Source organism: Hydractinia symbiolongicarpus, chromosome 3 (assembly GCF_029227915.1).
Source record: "Hydractinia symbiolongicarpus strain clone_291-10 chromosome 3, HSymV2.1, whole genome shotgun sequence".
Taxonomy (NCBI): Eukaryota; Metazoa; Cnidaria; class Hydrozoa; order Anthoathecata; family Hydractiniidae; genus Hydractinia; species Hydractinia symbiolongicarpus.
In genome coordinates this window covers 12,621,717-12,636,652 of record NC_079877.1, presented here as the reverse complement: position 1 = coordinate 12,636,652, position 14,936 = coordinate 12,621,717, and the positions used below count along the sequence as shown (strand labels likewise).

General features: G+C 39.9%; 11 non-coding genes across 11 annotated transcripts; all 11 read left to right on the top strand.

Moving 5' to 3' along the window:
- Positions 1 to 1,035: 1,035 nt before the first annotated feature.
- On the top strand, positions 1,036 to 1,252 carry LOC130637061 (small nucleolar RNA U3). Its single transcript, XR_008982306.1, has one exon. It is a non-coding gene; the product is annotated as a small nucleolar RNA U3 (small nucleolar RNA).
- A 1,051-nt stretch (positions 1,253 to 2,303) lies between these two features.
- LOC130637078 (small nucleolar RNA U3) lies at positions 2,304 to 2,520 on the top strand. The gene has a single exon (XR_008982322.1). It is a non-coding gene; the product is annotated as a small nucleolar RNA U3 (small nucleolar RNA).
- Positions 2,521 to 3,571: 1,051 nt separating this feature from the next.
- On the top strand, positions 3,572 to 3,788 carry LOC130637081 (small nucleolar RNA U3). The gene has a single exon (XR_008982325.1). It is a non-coding gene; the product is annotated as a small nucleolar RNA U3 (small nucleolar RNA).
- A 1,053-nt stretch (positions 3,789 to 4,841) lies between these two features.
- On the top strand, positions 4,842 to 5,058 carry LOC130637052 (small nucleolar RNA U3). The gene has a single exon (XR_008982297.1). It is a non-coding gene; the product is annotated as a small nucleolar RNA U3 (small nucleolar RNA).
- A 1,053-nt stretch (positions 5,059 to 6,111) lies between these two features.
- LOC130637051 (small nucleolar RNA U3) lies at positions 6,112 to 6,328 on the top strand. Its single transcript, XR_008982296.1, has one exon. It is a non-coding gene; the product is annotated as a small nucleolar RNA U3 (small nucleolar RNA).
- Positions 6,329 to 7,381: 1,053 nt separating this feature from the next.
- LOC130637050 (small nucleolar RNA U3) lies at positions 7,382 to 7,598 on the top strand. Its single transcript, XR_008982295.1, has one exon. It is a non-coding gene; the product is annotated as a small nucleolar RNA U3 (small nucleolar RNA).
- A 1,051-nt stretch (positions 7,599 to 8,649) lies between these two features.
- On the top strand, positions 8,650 to 8,866 carry LOC130637085 (small nucleolar RNA U3). The gene has a single exon (XR_008982329.1). It is a non-coding gene; the product is annotated as a small nucleolar RNA U3 (small nucleolar RNA).
- A 1,053-nt stretch (positions 8,867 to 9,919) lies between these two features.
- LOC130637055 (small nucleolar RNA U3) lies at positions 9,920 to 10,136 on the top strand. Its single transcript, XR_008982300.1, has one exon. It is a non-coding gene; the product is annotated as a small nucleolar RNA U3 (small nucleolar RNA).
- A 1,053-nt stretch (positions 10,137 to 11,189) lies between these two features.
- LOC130637105 (small nucleolar RNA U3) lies at positions 11,190 to 11,406 on the top strand. The gene has a single exon (XR_008982348.1). It is a non-coding gene; the product is annotated as a small nucleolar RNA U3 (small nucleolar RNA).
- A 1,053-nt stretch (positions 11,407 to 12,459) lies between these two features.
- LOC130637094 (small nucleolar RNA U3) lies at positions 12,460 to 12,676 on the top strand. The gene has a single exon (XR_008982337.1). It is a non-coding gene; the product is annotated as a small nucleolar RNA U3 (small nucleolar RNA).
- Positions 12,677 to 13,729: 1,053 nt separating this feature from the next.
- LOC130637082 (small nucleolar RNA U3) lies at positions 13,730 to 13,946 on the top strand. The gene has a single exon (XR_008982326.1). It is a non-coding gene; the product is annotated as a small nucleolar RNA U3 (small nucleolar RNA).
- Positions 13,947 to 14,936: the final 990 nt, after the last annotated feature.

Genomic DNA, 14,936 nt, shown 5'->3' with positions numbered 1-14,936 from the left:
GTGATATATAAAACCTTCGCACCCTTGTCATAGAGCCTTTTTCCGTCGTCGGCAATTATCAGAGAACTCATTTGATGTGTGAAAACTGTTTCAAGGGGAGAGTTGCTGAAGGACTCTTGCAGAAGAGATAGTGTGACTTCATGGTAATTTTAATTACTTCTATCAGTGAAACATAACGTTATATCTCTCGCGGTTACTCATAATATTAACTAGGGCTCGCTCTCAAGTGGATTGCTAGCAACATCAAAATATCTGGTCATACTCATGCGTTCGATTTAAAGCGCTTCCTACATCGATGAAATAAGGCTGCCGTGTGATCATGATTTCGAAATGAGAAGACGCAATCGACATAACGAACCAAGAGCATTGTAATGAGGGCATGTGAGCACATACCCAATAACACCATGAGAGCTGAAAGCTTTCTAATCTAAGCGCATGAAGTTTCGCCTGCATGAAACTTCCCGAACTTTGACTTATCTCAGGAAAAATAGTATTGAGAATAACTTCCCGCTTTTTTTTCTAATTGCAACATTCCTTTTTACTTAAAAAAAATAAGGAAAGGAAGTTTTTCATGTGTATCTTAATGTCAGTAAAGTTAGTATGGTCTGCTTCTACTTTTTTGAATTCGTCATTTCTGGACGACTGTTTTAAAACACCATCGTTGAAAATTTGTACGTTTAGAAACAGACAAAAGGTCGCGTACTTTGTCCTAGTTCCTACATGGCCAAACAGATTTGCAAAGAATTTCCCGCCAGAAGTAACAAACAAAGCTTGGAAATGGATATTTGTTTAGCAACAAAAGTTTCCAAATTAAAATTTGTGCCTCTCGGGAAATAAAGATTTTGTCAATTCAGCCAAAATGTGGCTAATTAAAAAGTGTGCCTTTCCTTAAACTAAGCGATTCGTCAAGTAACGTAAAATCTCGAGGAAAATCTATTTTTTGTCACTGTTTACTTAAACAACATCTTTTAGTGTGCGCCACAAGTAAATGCAAAGGCCTTTCGAACCACCTTTGCGAGCTTAACCGGACGCTCTAAGACCGTACTTACTAGGATCATTTCTATAGTACGCGTCCCGTCTTTGTTCCTCAACAAAGGCACTCACTAAAACTGCGATGATGAGCTGCAGTGTTGTCTCCTGAGCGCGAAATCTGGATGGGTGACCGGTGCTAAACTGCGTTGCCCTACCTTTGATGAACGTTCCGGTTTCTCTTCCGGAGAAGCATGGAGGGAGGCGACGCCAGCTGAGTAGTAGGATTTTGTAAGCAAGTGATATATAAAACCTTCGCACCCTTGTCATAGAGCCTTTTTCCGTCGTCGGCAATTATCAGAGAACTCATTTGATGTGTGAAAACTGTTTCAAGGGGAGAGTTGCTGAAGGACTCTTGCAGAAGAGATAGTGTGACTTCATGGTAATTTTAATTACTTCTATCAGTGAAACATAACGTTATATCTCTCGCGGTTACTCACAATATTAACTAGGGCTCGCTCTCAAGTGGATTGCTAGCAACATCAAAATATCTGGTCATACTCATGCGTTCGATTTAAAGCGCTTCCTACATCGATGAAATAAGGCTGCCGTGTGATCATGATTTCGAAATGAGAAGACGCAATCGACATAACGAACCAAGAGCATTGTAATGAGGGCATGTGAGCACATACCCAATAACACCATGAGAGCTGAAAGCTTTCTAATCTAAGCGCATGAAGTTTCGCCTGCATGAAACTTCCCGAACTTTGACTTATCTCAGGAAAAATAGTATTGAGAATAACTTCCCGCTTTTTTTTCTAATTGCAACATTCCTTTTTACTGAAAAAAAATAAGGAAAGGAAGTTTTTCATGTGTATCTTAATGTCAGTAAAGTTAGTATGGTCTGCTTCTACTTTTTTGAATTCGTCATTTCCGGACGACTGTTTTAAAACACCATCGTTAAAAATTTGTACGTTTAGAAACAGACAAAAGGTCGCGTACTTTGTCCTAGTTCCTACATGGCCAAACAGATTTGCAAAGAATTTCCCGCCAGAAGTAACAAACAAAGCTTGGAAATGGAGATTTGTTTAGCAACAAAAGTTTCCAAATTAAAATTTGTGCCTCTCGGGAAATAAAGATTTTGTCAATTCAGCCAAAATGTGGCTAATTAAAAAGTGTGCCTTTCCTTAAACTAAGCGATTCGTCAAGTAACATAAAATCTCGAGGAAAATCTATTTTTTGTCACTGTTTACTTAAACAACATCTTTTAGTGTGCGCCACAAGTAAACGCAAAGGCCTTTCGAACCACCTTTGCGAGCTTAACCGGACGCTCTAAGACCGTACTTACTAGGATCATTTCTATAGTACGCGTCCCGTCTTTGTTCCTCAACAAAGGCACTCACTAAAACTGCGATGATGAGCTGCAGTGTTGTCTCCTGAGCGCGAAATCTGGATGGGTGACCGGTGCTGAACTGCGTTGCCCTACCTTTGATGAACGTTCCGGTTTCTCTTCCGGAGAAGCATGGAGGGAGGCGACGCCAGCTGAGTAGTAGGATTTTGTAAGCAAGTGATATATAAAACCTTCGCACCCTTGTCATAGAGCCTTTTTCCGTCGTCGGCAATTATCAGAGAACTCATTTTATGTGTGAAAACTGTTTCACGGGGAGAGTTGCTGAAGGACTTTTGCAGAAGAGATAGTGTGACTTCATGGTAATTTTAATTACTTCTATCAGTGAAACATAACGTTATATCTCTCGCGGTTACTCACAATATTAACTAGGGCTCGCTCTCAAGTGGATTGCTAGCAACATCAAAATATCTGGTCATACTCATGCGTTCGATTTAAAGCACTTCCTACATCGATGAAATAAGGCTGCCGTGTGATCATGATTTCGAAATGAGAAGACGCAATCGACATAACGAACCAAGAGCATTGTAATGAGGGCATGTGAGCACGTACCCAATAACACCATGAGAGCTGAAAGCTTTCTAATCTAAGCGCATGAAGTTTCGCCTGCATGAAACTTCCCGAACTTTGACTTATCTCAGGAAAAATAGTATTGAGAATAACTTCCCGCGTTTTTTTCTAATTGCAACATTCCTTTTTACTGAAAAAAAACAAGGAAAGGAAGTTTTTCATGTGTATCTTAATGTCAGTAAAGTTAGTATGGTCTGCTTCTACTTTTTTGAATTCGTCATTTCCGGACGACTGTTTTAAAACACCATAGTTGAAAATTTGTACGTTTAGAAACAGACAAAAGGTCGCGTACTTTGTGCTAGTTCCTACATGGCCAAACAGATTTGCAAAGAATTTCCCGCCAAAAGGAACAAACAAAGCTTGGAAATGGAGATTTGTTTAGCAACAAAAGTTTCCAAATTAAAATTTGTGCCTCTCGGGAAATAAAGATTTTGTCAATTCAGCCAAAATGTGGCTAATTAAAAAGTGTGCCTTTCCTTAAACTAAGCGATTCGTCAAGTAACATAAAATCTCGAGGAAAATCTATTTTTTGTCACTGTTTACTTAAACAACATCTTTTAGTGTGCGCCACAAGTAAACGCAAAGGCCTTTCTAACCACCTTTGCGAGGTTAACCGGACGCTCTAAGACCGTACTTACTAGGATCATTTCTATAGTACGCGTCCTGTCTTTGTGCCTCAACAAAGGCACTCACTAAAATTGCGATGATGAGCTGCAGTGTTGTCTCCTGAGCGCGAAATCTGGATGGGTGACCGGTGCTAAACTGCGTTGCCCTACCTTTGATGAACGCTCCGGTTTCTCTTCCGGAGAAGCATGGAGGGAGGCGACGCCAGCTGAGTAGTAAGATTTTGTAAGCAAGTGATATATAAAACCTTCGCACCCTTGTCACAGAGTCTTTTTCCGTCGTCGTCAATTATCGGAGAGCTCATTTTATGTGTGAAAACTGTTTCAAGGGTAGAGTTGCTGAAGGACTCTTGCAGAAGAGATAGTGTGACCTCATGGTAATTTTAATTACTTTTATCAGTGAAACATAACGTTATATCTCTCGCGGTTACTCACAATATTAACTAGGGCTTGCTCTCAAGTGGATTGCTAGCAACATCAAAGTATCTGGCCATACTCATGCATTCGATTTATAAGCGCTTCCTACATCGATGAAATAAGGCTGCCGTGTGATCATAATTTCGAAATGAGAAGACGCAATCGACATAACAAACCAAGAGCATTGTAATGAGGGCATGTGAGCACATACCCAATAACACCATGAGAGCTGATAGCTTTCTAGTCTAAGGGCATGAAGTTTGGCCTGCATGAAACTTCCCGAATTTTGACATATCTCAGGAAAAATAGTATTGAGAAAAACTTCCCACTTTCTTTTCTAATTGCAACATTCCCTTTTTACTGAAAAAAAATAAGGAAAGGAAGTTTTTCATGTGTGTCTTAATGTCAGTAAAGTTAGTATGGTCTGCTTCTACTTTTTTGAATTCGTCATTTCCGGACGACTGTTTTAAAACACCATCGTTGAAAATTTGTACGTTTAGAAACAGACAAAAGGTCGCGTACTTTGTCCTAGTTCCTACATGGCCAAACAGATTTGCAAAGAATTTCCCGCCAGAAGTAACAAACAAAGCTTGGAAATGGAGATTTGTTTGGCAACAAAAGTTTCCAAATTAAAATTTGTGCCTCTCTGGAAATAAAGATTTTGTCAATTCAGCCAAAATGTGGCTAATTAAAAAGTGTGCCTTTCCTTAAACTAAGCGATTCGTCAAGTAACATAAAATCTCGAGGAAAATCTATTTTTTGTCACTGTTTACTTAAACAACATCTTTTAGTGTGCGCCACAAGTAAACGCAAAGGCCTTTCGAACCACTTTTGCGAGCTTAACCGGACGCTCTAAGACCGTACTTACTAGGATCATTTCTATAGTACGCGTCCCGTCTTTGTTCCTCAACAAAGGCACTCACTAAAACTGCGATGATGAGCTGCAGTGTTGTCTCCTGAGCGCGAAATCTGGATGGGTGACCGGTGCTAAACTGCGTTGCCCTACCTTTGATGAACGTTCCGGTTTCTCTTCCGGAGAAGCATGGAGGGAGGCGACGCCAGCTAATTAGTAAGATTTTGTAAGCAAGTGATATATAAAACCTTCGCACCCTTGTCATAGAGCCTTTTTCCGTCGTCGGCAATTATCGGAGAGCTCATTTTATGTGTGAAAACTGTTTCAAGGGTAGAGTTGCTGAAGGACTCTTGCAGAAGAGATAGTGTGACCTCATGGTAATTTTAATTACTTCTATCAGTGAAACATAACGTTATATCTCTCGCGGTTACTCACAATATTAACTAGGGCTTGCTCTCAAGTGGATTGCTAGCAACATCAAAGTATCTGGCCATACTCATGCATTCGATTTATAAGCGCTTCCTACATCGATGAAATAAGGCTGCCGTGTGATCATAATTTCGAAATGAGAAGACGCAATCGACATAACAAACCAAGAGCATTGTAATGAGGGCATGTGAGCACATACCCAATAACACCATGAGAGCTGATAGCTTTCTAGTCTAAGGGCATGAAGTTTGGCCTGCATGAAACTTCCCGAATTTTGACATATCTCAGGAAAAATAGTATTGAGAAAAACTTCCCACTTTCTTTTCTAATTGCAACATTCCCTTTTTACTGAAAAAAAATAAGGAAAGGAAGTTTTTCATGTGTGTCTTAATGTCAGTAAAGTTAGTATGGTCTGCTTCTACTTTTTTGAATTCGTCATTTCCGGACGACTGTTTTAAAACACCATCGTTGAAAATTTGTACGTTTAGAAACAGACAAAAGGTCGCGTACTTTGTCCTAGTTCCTACATGGCCAAACAGATTTGCAAAGAATTTCCCGCCAGAAGTAACAAACAAAGCTTGGAAATGGAGATTTGTTTGGCAACAAAAGTTTCCAAATTAAAATTTGTGCCTCTCTGGAAATAAAGATTTTGTCAATTCAGCCAAAATGTGGCTAATTAAAAAGTGTGCCTTTCCTTAAACTAAGCGATTCGTCAAGTAACATAAAATCTCGAGGAAAATCTATTTTTTGTCACTGTTTACTTAAACAACATCTTTTAGTGTGCGCCACAAGTAAACGCAAAGGCCTTTCGAACCACTTTTGCGAGCTTAACCGGACGCTCTAAGACCGTACTTACTAGGATCATTTCTATAGTACGCGTCCCGTCTTTGTTCCTCAACAAAGGCACTCACTAAAACTGCGATGATGAGCTGCAGTGTTGTCTCCTGAGCGCGAAATCTGGATGGGTGACCGGTGCTAAACTGCGTTGCCCTACCTTTGATGAACGTTCCGGTTTCTCTTCCGGAGAAGCATGGAGGGAGGCGACGCCAGCTAATTAGTAAGATTTTGTAAGCAAGTGATATATAAAACCTTCGCACCCTTGTCATAGAGCCTTTTTCCGTCGTCGGCAATTATCGGAGAGCTCATTTTATGTGTGAAAACTGTTTCAAGGGTAGAGTTGCTGAAGGACTCTTGCAGAAGAGATAGTGTGACCTCATGGTAATTTTAATTACTTCTATCAGTGAAACATAACGTTATATCTCTCGCGGTTACTCACAATATTAACTAGGGCTTGCTCTCAAGTGGATTGCTAGCAACATCAAAGTATCTGGCCATACTCATGCATTCGATTTATAAGCGCTTCCTACATCGATGAAATAAGGCTGCCGTGTGATCATAATTTCGAAATGAGAAGACGCAATCGACATAACAAACCAAGAGCATTGTAATGAGGGCATGTGAGCACATACCCAATAACACCATGAGAGCTGATAGCTTTCTAGTCTAAGGGCATGAAGTTTGGCCTGCATGAAACTTCCCGAATTTTGACATATCTCAGGAAAAATAGTATTGAGAAAAACTTCCCACTTTCTTTTCTAATTGCAACATTCCCTTTTTACTGAAAAAAAATAAGGAAAGGAAGTTTTTCATGTGTGTCTTAATGTCAGTAAAGTTAGTATGGTCTGCTTCTACTTTTTTGAATTCGTCATTTCCGGACGACTGTTTTAAAACACCATCGTTGAAAATTTGTACGTTTAGAAACAGACAAAAGGTCGCGTACTTTGTCCTAGTTCCTACATGGCCAAACAGATTTGCAAAGAATTTCCCGCCAGAAGTAACAAACAAAGCTTGGAAATGGAGATTTGTTTGGCAACAAAAGTTTCCAAATTAAAATTTGTGCCTCTCTGGAAATAAAGATTTTGTCAATTCAGCCAAAATGTGGCTAATTAAAAAGTGTGCCTTTCCTTAAACTAAGCGATTCGTCAAGTAACATAAAATCTCGAGGAAAATCTATTTTTTGTCACTGTTTACTTAAACAACATCTTTTAGTGTGCGCCACAAGTAAACGCAAAGGCCTTTCGAACCACCTTTGCGAGCTTAACCGGACGCTCTAAGACCGTACTTACTAGGATCATTTCTATAGTACGCGTCCCGTCTTTGTTCCTCAACAAAGGCACTCACTAAAACTGCGATGATGAGCTGCAGTGTTGTCTCCTGAGCGCGAAATCTGGATGGGTGACCGGTGCTAAACTGCGTTGCCCTACCTTTGATGAACGTTCCGGTTTCTCTTCCGGAGAAGCATGGAGGGAGGCGACGCCAGCTAATTAGTAAGATTTTGTAAGCAAGTGATATATAAAACCTTCGCACCCTTGTCATAGAGCCTTTTTCCGTCGTCGGCAATTATCGGAGAACTCATTTTATGTGTGAAAACTGTTTCAAGGGGAGAGTTGCTGAAGGACTCTTGCAGAAGAGATAGTGTGACTTCATGGTAATTTTAATTACTTCTATCAGTGAAACATAACGTTATATCTCTCGCGGTTACTCACAATATTAACTAGGGCTCGCTCTCAAGTGGATTGCTAGCAACATCAATATATCTGGTCATACTCATGCATTCGATTTATAAGCGCTTCCTACATCGATGAAATAAGGCTGCCGTGTGATCATGATTTCGAAATGAGAAGACGCAATCGACATAACGAACCAAGAGCATTGTAATGAGGGCATGTGAGCACATACCCAATAACACCATGAGCCCTGATAGCTTTCTATTATAAGGGCATGAAGTTTGGCCTGCATGAAACTTCCCGAATTTTGACATATCTCAGGAAAAATAGTATTGAGAATAACTTCCCGCTTTTTTTCTAATTGCAACATTCCCTTTTTACTGAAAAAAATAAGGAAAGGAAGTTTTTCATGTGTGTCTTAATGTCAGTAAAGTTAGTATGGTCTGCTTCTACTTTTTCGAATTCGTCATTTCCGGACAACTGTTTTAAAACACCATCGTTGAAAATTTGTACGTTTAGAAACAGACAAAAGGTCGCGTACTTTGTCCTAGTTCCTACATGGCCAAACAGATTTGCAAAGAATTTCCCGCTAGAAGTAACAAACAAAGCTTGGAAATGGAGATTTGTTTAGCAACAAAAGTTTCCAAATTAAAATTTGTGCCTCTCGGGAAATAAAGATTTTTTCAATTCAGCCAAAATGTGGCTAATTAAAAAGTGTGCGTTTCCTTAATTTAAGCGTTTCGTCAAGTAACATAAAATCTCGAGGAAAATCTATTTTTTGTCACTGTTCACTTAAACAACATCTTTTAGTGTGCGCCACAAGTAAACGCAAAGGCCTTTCGAACAACCTTTGCAAGGTTAACCGGACGCTCTAAGACCGTACTTACTAGGATCATTTCTATAGTACGCGTCCCGTCTTTGTTCCTCAACAAAGGCACTCACTAAAACTGCGATGATGAGCTGCAGTGTTGTCTCCTGAGCGCGAAATCTGGATGGGTGACCGGTGCTAAACTGCGTTGCCCTACCTTTGATGAACGTTCCGGTTTCTCTTCCGGAGAAGCATGGAGGGAGGCGACGCCAGCTGAGTGGTAAGATTTTGTAAGCAAGTGATATATAAAACCTTCGCACCCTTGTCATAGAGCCTTTTTCCGTCGTCGGCAATTATCCAAGAACTCATTTTATATGTGAAAACTGTTTCAAGGGGAGAGTTGCTGCAGGACTCTTGCAGAAGAGATACTGTGACTTCATGGTAATTTTAATTACTTCTATCAGTGAAACATAACGTTATATCTCTCGCGGTTACTCACAATATTAACTAGGGCTTGCTCTCAAGTGGATTGCTAGCAACATCAAAATATCTGGTCATACTCATGCATTCGATTTATAAGCGCTTCCTACATCGATGAAATAAGGCTGCCGTGTGATCATGATTTCGAAATGAGAAGACGCAATCGACATAACGAACCAAGAGCATTGTAATGAGGGCATGTGAGCACATACCCAATAACACCATGAGAGCTGAAAGCTTTCTAATCTAAGCGCATGAAGTTTCGCCTGCATGAAACTTCCCGAACTTTGACTTATCTCAGGAAAAATAGTATTGAGAATAACTTCCCGCTTTTTTTTCTAATTGCAACATTCCTTTTTACTGAAAAAAAAACAAGGAAAGGAAGTTTTTCATGTGTATCTTAATGTCAGTAAAGTTAGTATGGTCTGCTTCTACTTTTTTGAATTCGTCATTTCCGGACGACTGTTTTAAAACACCATCGTTGAAAATTTGTACGTTTAGAAACAGACAAAAGGTCGCGTACTTTGTCCTAGTTCCTACATGGCCAAACAGATTTGCAAAGAATTTCCCGCCAGAAGTAACAAACAAAGCTTGGAAATGGAGATTTGTTTAGCAGCAAAAGTTTCCAAATTAAAATTTGTGCCTCTCGGGAAATAAAGATTTTGTCAATTCAGCCAAAATGTGGCTAATTAAAAAGTGTGCCTTTCCTTAAACTAAGCGATTCGTCAAGTAACGTAAAATCTCGAGGAAAATCTATTTTTTGTCACTGTTTACTTAAACAACATCTTTTAGTGTGCGCCACAAGTAAACGCAAAGGCCTTTCTAACCACCTTTGCGAGGTTAACCGGACGCTCTAAGACCGTACTTACTAGGATCATTTCTATAGTACGCGTCCCGTCTTTGTTCCTCAACAAAGGCACTCACTAAAACTGCGATGATGAGCTGCAGTGTTGTCTCCTGAGCGCGAAATCTGGATGGGTGACCGGTGCTAAACTGCGTTGCCCTACCTTTGATGAACGTTCCGGTTTCTCTTCCGGAGAAGCATGGAGGGAGGCGACGCCAGCTGAGTAGTAGGATTTTGTAAGCAAGTGATATATAAAACTTTCGCACCCTTGTCATAGAGCCTTTTTCCGTCGTCGGCAATTATCAGAGAACTCTTTTTATGTGTGAAAACTGTTTCAAGGGGAGAGTTGCTGAAGGACTCTTGCAGAAGAGATAGTGTGACTTCATGGTAATTTTAATTACTTCTATCAGTGAAACATAACGTTATATCTCTCGCGGTTACTCACAATATTAACTAGGGCTTGCTCTCAAGTGGATTGCTAGCAACATCAAAATATCTGGTCATACTCATGCATTCGATTTATAAGCGCTTCCTACATCGATGAAATAAGGCTGCCGTGTGATCATGATTTCGAAATGAGAAGACGCAATCGACATAACGAACCACGAGCATTGTAATGAGGGCATGTGAGCACATACCCAATAACACCATGAGAGCTGAAAGCTTTCTAATCTAAGCGCATGAAGTTTCGCCTGCATGAAACTTCCCGAACTTTGACTTATCTCAGGAAAAATAGTATTGAGAATAACTTCCCGCTTTTTTTTCTAATTGCAACATTCATTTTTACTGAAAAAAAAACAAGGAAAGGAAGTTTTTCATGTGTATCTTAATGTCAGTAAAGTTAGTATGGTCTGCTTCTACTTTTTTGAATTCGTCATTTCCGGACGACTGTTTTAAAACACCATCGTTGAAAATTTGTACGTTTAGAAACAGACAAAAGGTCGCGTACTTTGTCCTAGTTCCTACATGGCCAAACAGATTGGCAAAGAATTTCCCGCCAGAAGTAACAAACAAAGCTTGGAAATGGAGATTTGTTTAGCAGCAAAAGTTTCCAAATTAAAATTTGTGCCTCTCGGGAAATAAAGATTTTGTCAATTCAGCCGAAATGTGGCTAATTAAAAAGTGTGCCTTTCCTTAAACTAAGCGATTCGTCAAGTAACGTAAAATCTCGAGGAAAATCTATTTTTTGTCACTGTTTACTTAAACAACATCTTTTAGTGTGCGCCACAAGTAAACGCAAAGGCCTTTCGAACCACCTTTGCGACCTTAACCGGACGCTCTAAGACCGTACTTACTAGGATCATTTCTATAGTACGCGTCCCGTCTTTGTTCCTCAACAAAGGCACTCACTAAAACTGCGATGATGAGCTGCAGTGTTGTCTCCTGAGCGCGAAATCTGGATGGGTGACCGGTGCTAAACTGCGTTGCCCTACCTTTGATGAACGTTCCGGTTTCTCTTCCGGAGAAGCATGGAGGGAGGCGACGCCAGCTGAGTAGTAGGATTTTGTAAGCAAGTGATATATAAAACTTTCGCACCCTTGTCATAGAGCCTTTTTCCGTCGTCGGCAATTATCAGAGAACTCTTTTTATGTGTGAAAACTGTTTCAAGGGGAGAGTTGCTGAAGGACTCTTGCAGAAGAGATAGTGTGACTTCATGGTAATTTTAATTACTTCTATCAGTGAAACATAACGTTATATCTCTCGCGGTTACTCACAATATTAACTAGGGCTTGCTCTCAAGTGGATTGCTAGCAACATCAAAATATCTGGTCATACTCATGCATTCGATTTATAAGCGCTTCCTACATCGATGAAATAAGGCTGCCGTGTGATCATGATTTCGAAATGAGAAGACGCAATCGACATAACGAACCACGAGCATTGTAATGAGGGCATGTGAGCACATACCCAATAACACCATGAGAGCTGAAAGCTTTCTAATCTAAGCGCATGAAGTTTCGCCTGCATGAAACTTCCCGAACTTTGACTTATCTCAGGAAAAATAGTATTGAGAATAACTTCCCGCTTTTTTTTCTAATTGCAACATTCATTTTTACTGAAAAAAAAACAAGGAAAGGAAGTTTTTCATGTGTATCTTAATGTCAGTAAAGTTAGTATGGTCTGCTTCTACTTTTTTGAATTCGTCATTTCCGGACGACTGTTTTAAAACACCATCGTTGAAAATTTGTACGTTTAGAAACAGACAAAAGGTCGCGTACTTTGTCCTAGTTCCTACATGGCCAAACAGATTGGCAAAGAATTTCCCGCCAGAAGTAACAAACAAAGCTTGGAAATGGAGATTTGTTTAGCAGCAAAAGTTTCCAAATTAAAATTTGTGCCTCTCGGGAAATAAAGATTTTGTCAATTCAGCCGAAATGTGGCTAATTAAAAAGTGTGCCTTTCCTTAAACTAAGCGATTCGTCAAGTAACGTAAAATCTCGAGGAAAATCTATTTTTTGTCACTGTTTACTTAAACAACATCTTTTAGTGTGCGCCACAAGTAAACGCAAAGGCCTTTCGAACCACCTTTGCGACCTTAACCGGACGCTCTAAGACCGTACTTACTAGGATCATTTCTATAGTACGCGTCCCGTCTTTGTTCCTCAACAAAGGCACTCACTAAAACTGCGATGATGAGCTGCAGTGTTGTCTCCTGAGCGCGAAATCTGGATGGGTGACCGGTGCTAAACTGCGTTGCCCTACCTTTGATGAACGTTCCGGTTTCTCTTCCGGAGAAGCATGGAGGGAGGCGACGCCAGCTGAGTAGTAGGATTTTGTAAGCAAGTGATATATAAAACCTTCGCACCCTTGTCATAGAGCCTTTTTCCGTCGTCGGCAATTATCAGAGAACTCTTTTGATGTGTGAAAACTGTTTCAAGGGGAGAGTTGCTGAAGGACTCTTGCAGAAGAGATAGTGTGACTTCATGGTAATTTTAATTACTTCTATCAGTGAAACATAACGTTATATCTCTCGCGGTTACTCACAATATTAACTAGGGCTTGCTCTCAAGTGGATTGCTAGCAACATCAAAATATCTGGTCATACTCATGCATTCGATTTATAAGCGCTTCCTACATCGATGAAATAAGGCTGCCGTGTGATCATGATTTCGAAATGAGAAGACGCAATCGACATAACGAACCAAGAGCATTGTAATGAGGGCATGTGAGCACATACCCAATAACACCATGAGAGCTGAAAGCTTTCTAATCTAAGCGCATGAAGTTTCGCCTGCATGAAACTTCCCGAACTTTGACTTATCTCAGGAAAAATAGTATTGAGAATAACTTCCCGCTTTTTTTTCTAATTGCAACATTCCTTTTTACTGAAAAAAAAACAAGGAAAGGAAGTTTTTCATGTGTATCTTAATGTCAGTAAAGTTAGTATGGTCTGCTTCTACTTTTTTGAATTCGTCATTTCCGGACGACTGTTTTAAAACACCATCGTTGAAAATTTGTACGTTTAGAAACAGACAAAAGGTCGCGTACTTTGTCCTAGTTCCTACATGGCCAAACAGATTTGCAAAGAATTTCCCGCCAGAAGTAACAAACAAAGCTTGGAAATGGAGATTTGTTTAGCAACAAAAGTTTCCAAATTAGAATTTGTGCCTCTCGGGAAATAAAGATTTTGTCAATTCAGCCAAAATGTGGCTAATTAAAAAGTGTGCCTTTCCTTAAACTAAGCGATTCGTCAAGTAACATAAAATCTCGAGGAAAATCTATTTTTTGTCACTGTTTACTTAAACAACACCTTTTAGTGTGCGCCACAAGTAAACGCAAAGGCCTTTCGAACCACCTTTGCGAGCTTAACCGGACGCTCTAAGACCGTACTTACTAGGATCATTTCTATAGTACGCGTCCCGTCTTTGTTCCTCAACAAAGGCACTCACTAAAACTGCGATGATGAGCTGCAGTGTTGTCTCCTGAGCGCGAAATCTGGATGGGTGACCGGTGCTAAACTGCGTTGCCCTACCTTTGATGAACGTTCCGGTTTCTCTTCCGGAGAAGCATGGAGGGAGGCGACGCCAGCTGAGTAGTAGGATTTTGCAAGCAAGTGATATATAAAACCTTCGCACCCTTGTCATAGAGCCTTTTTCCGTCGTCGGCAATTATCAGAGAACTCATTTTATGTGTGAAAACTGTTTCAAGGGGAGAGTTGCTGAAGGACTCTTGCAGAAGAGATAGTGTGACTTCATGGTAATTTTAATTACTTCTATCAGTGAAACATAACGTTATATCTCTCGCGGTTACTCACAATATTAACTAGGGCTCGCTCTCAAGTGGATTGCTAGCAACATCAAAATATCTGGTCATACTCATGCGTTCGATTTAAAGCGCTTCCTACATCGATGAAATAAGGCTGCCGTGTGATCATGATTTCGAAATGAGAAGACGCAATCGACATAACGAACCAAGAGCATTGTAATGAGGGCATGTGAGCACATACCCAATAACACCATGAGAGCTGAAAGCTTTCTAATCTAAGCGCATGAAGTTTCGCCTGCATGAAACTTCCCGAACTTTGACTTATCTCAGGAAAAATAGTATTGAGAATAACTTCCCGCTTTTTTTTCTAATTGCAACATTCCTTTTTACTGAAAAAAAATAAGGAAAGGAAGTTTTTCATGTGTATCTTAATGTCAGTAAAGTTAGTATGGTCTGCTTCTACTTTTTTGAATTCGTCATTTCCGGACAACTGTTTTAAAACACCATCGTTGAAAATTTGTACGTTTAGAAACAGACAAAAGGTCGCGTACTTTGTCCTAGTTCCTACATGGCCAAACAGATTTGCAAAGAATTTCCCGCCAGAAGTAACAAACAAAGCTTGGAAATGGAGATTTGTTTAGCAACAAAAGTTTCCAAATTAGAATTTGTGCCTCTCGGGAAATAAAGATTTTGTCAATTCAGCCAAAATGTGGCTAATTAAAAAGTGTGCCTTTCCTTAAACTAAGCGATTCGTCAAGTAACATAAAATCTCGAGGAAAATCTATTTTTTGTCACTGTTTACTTAAACAACACCTTTTAGTG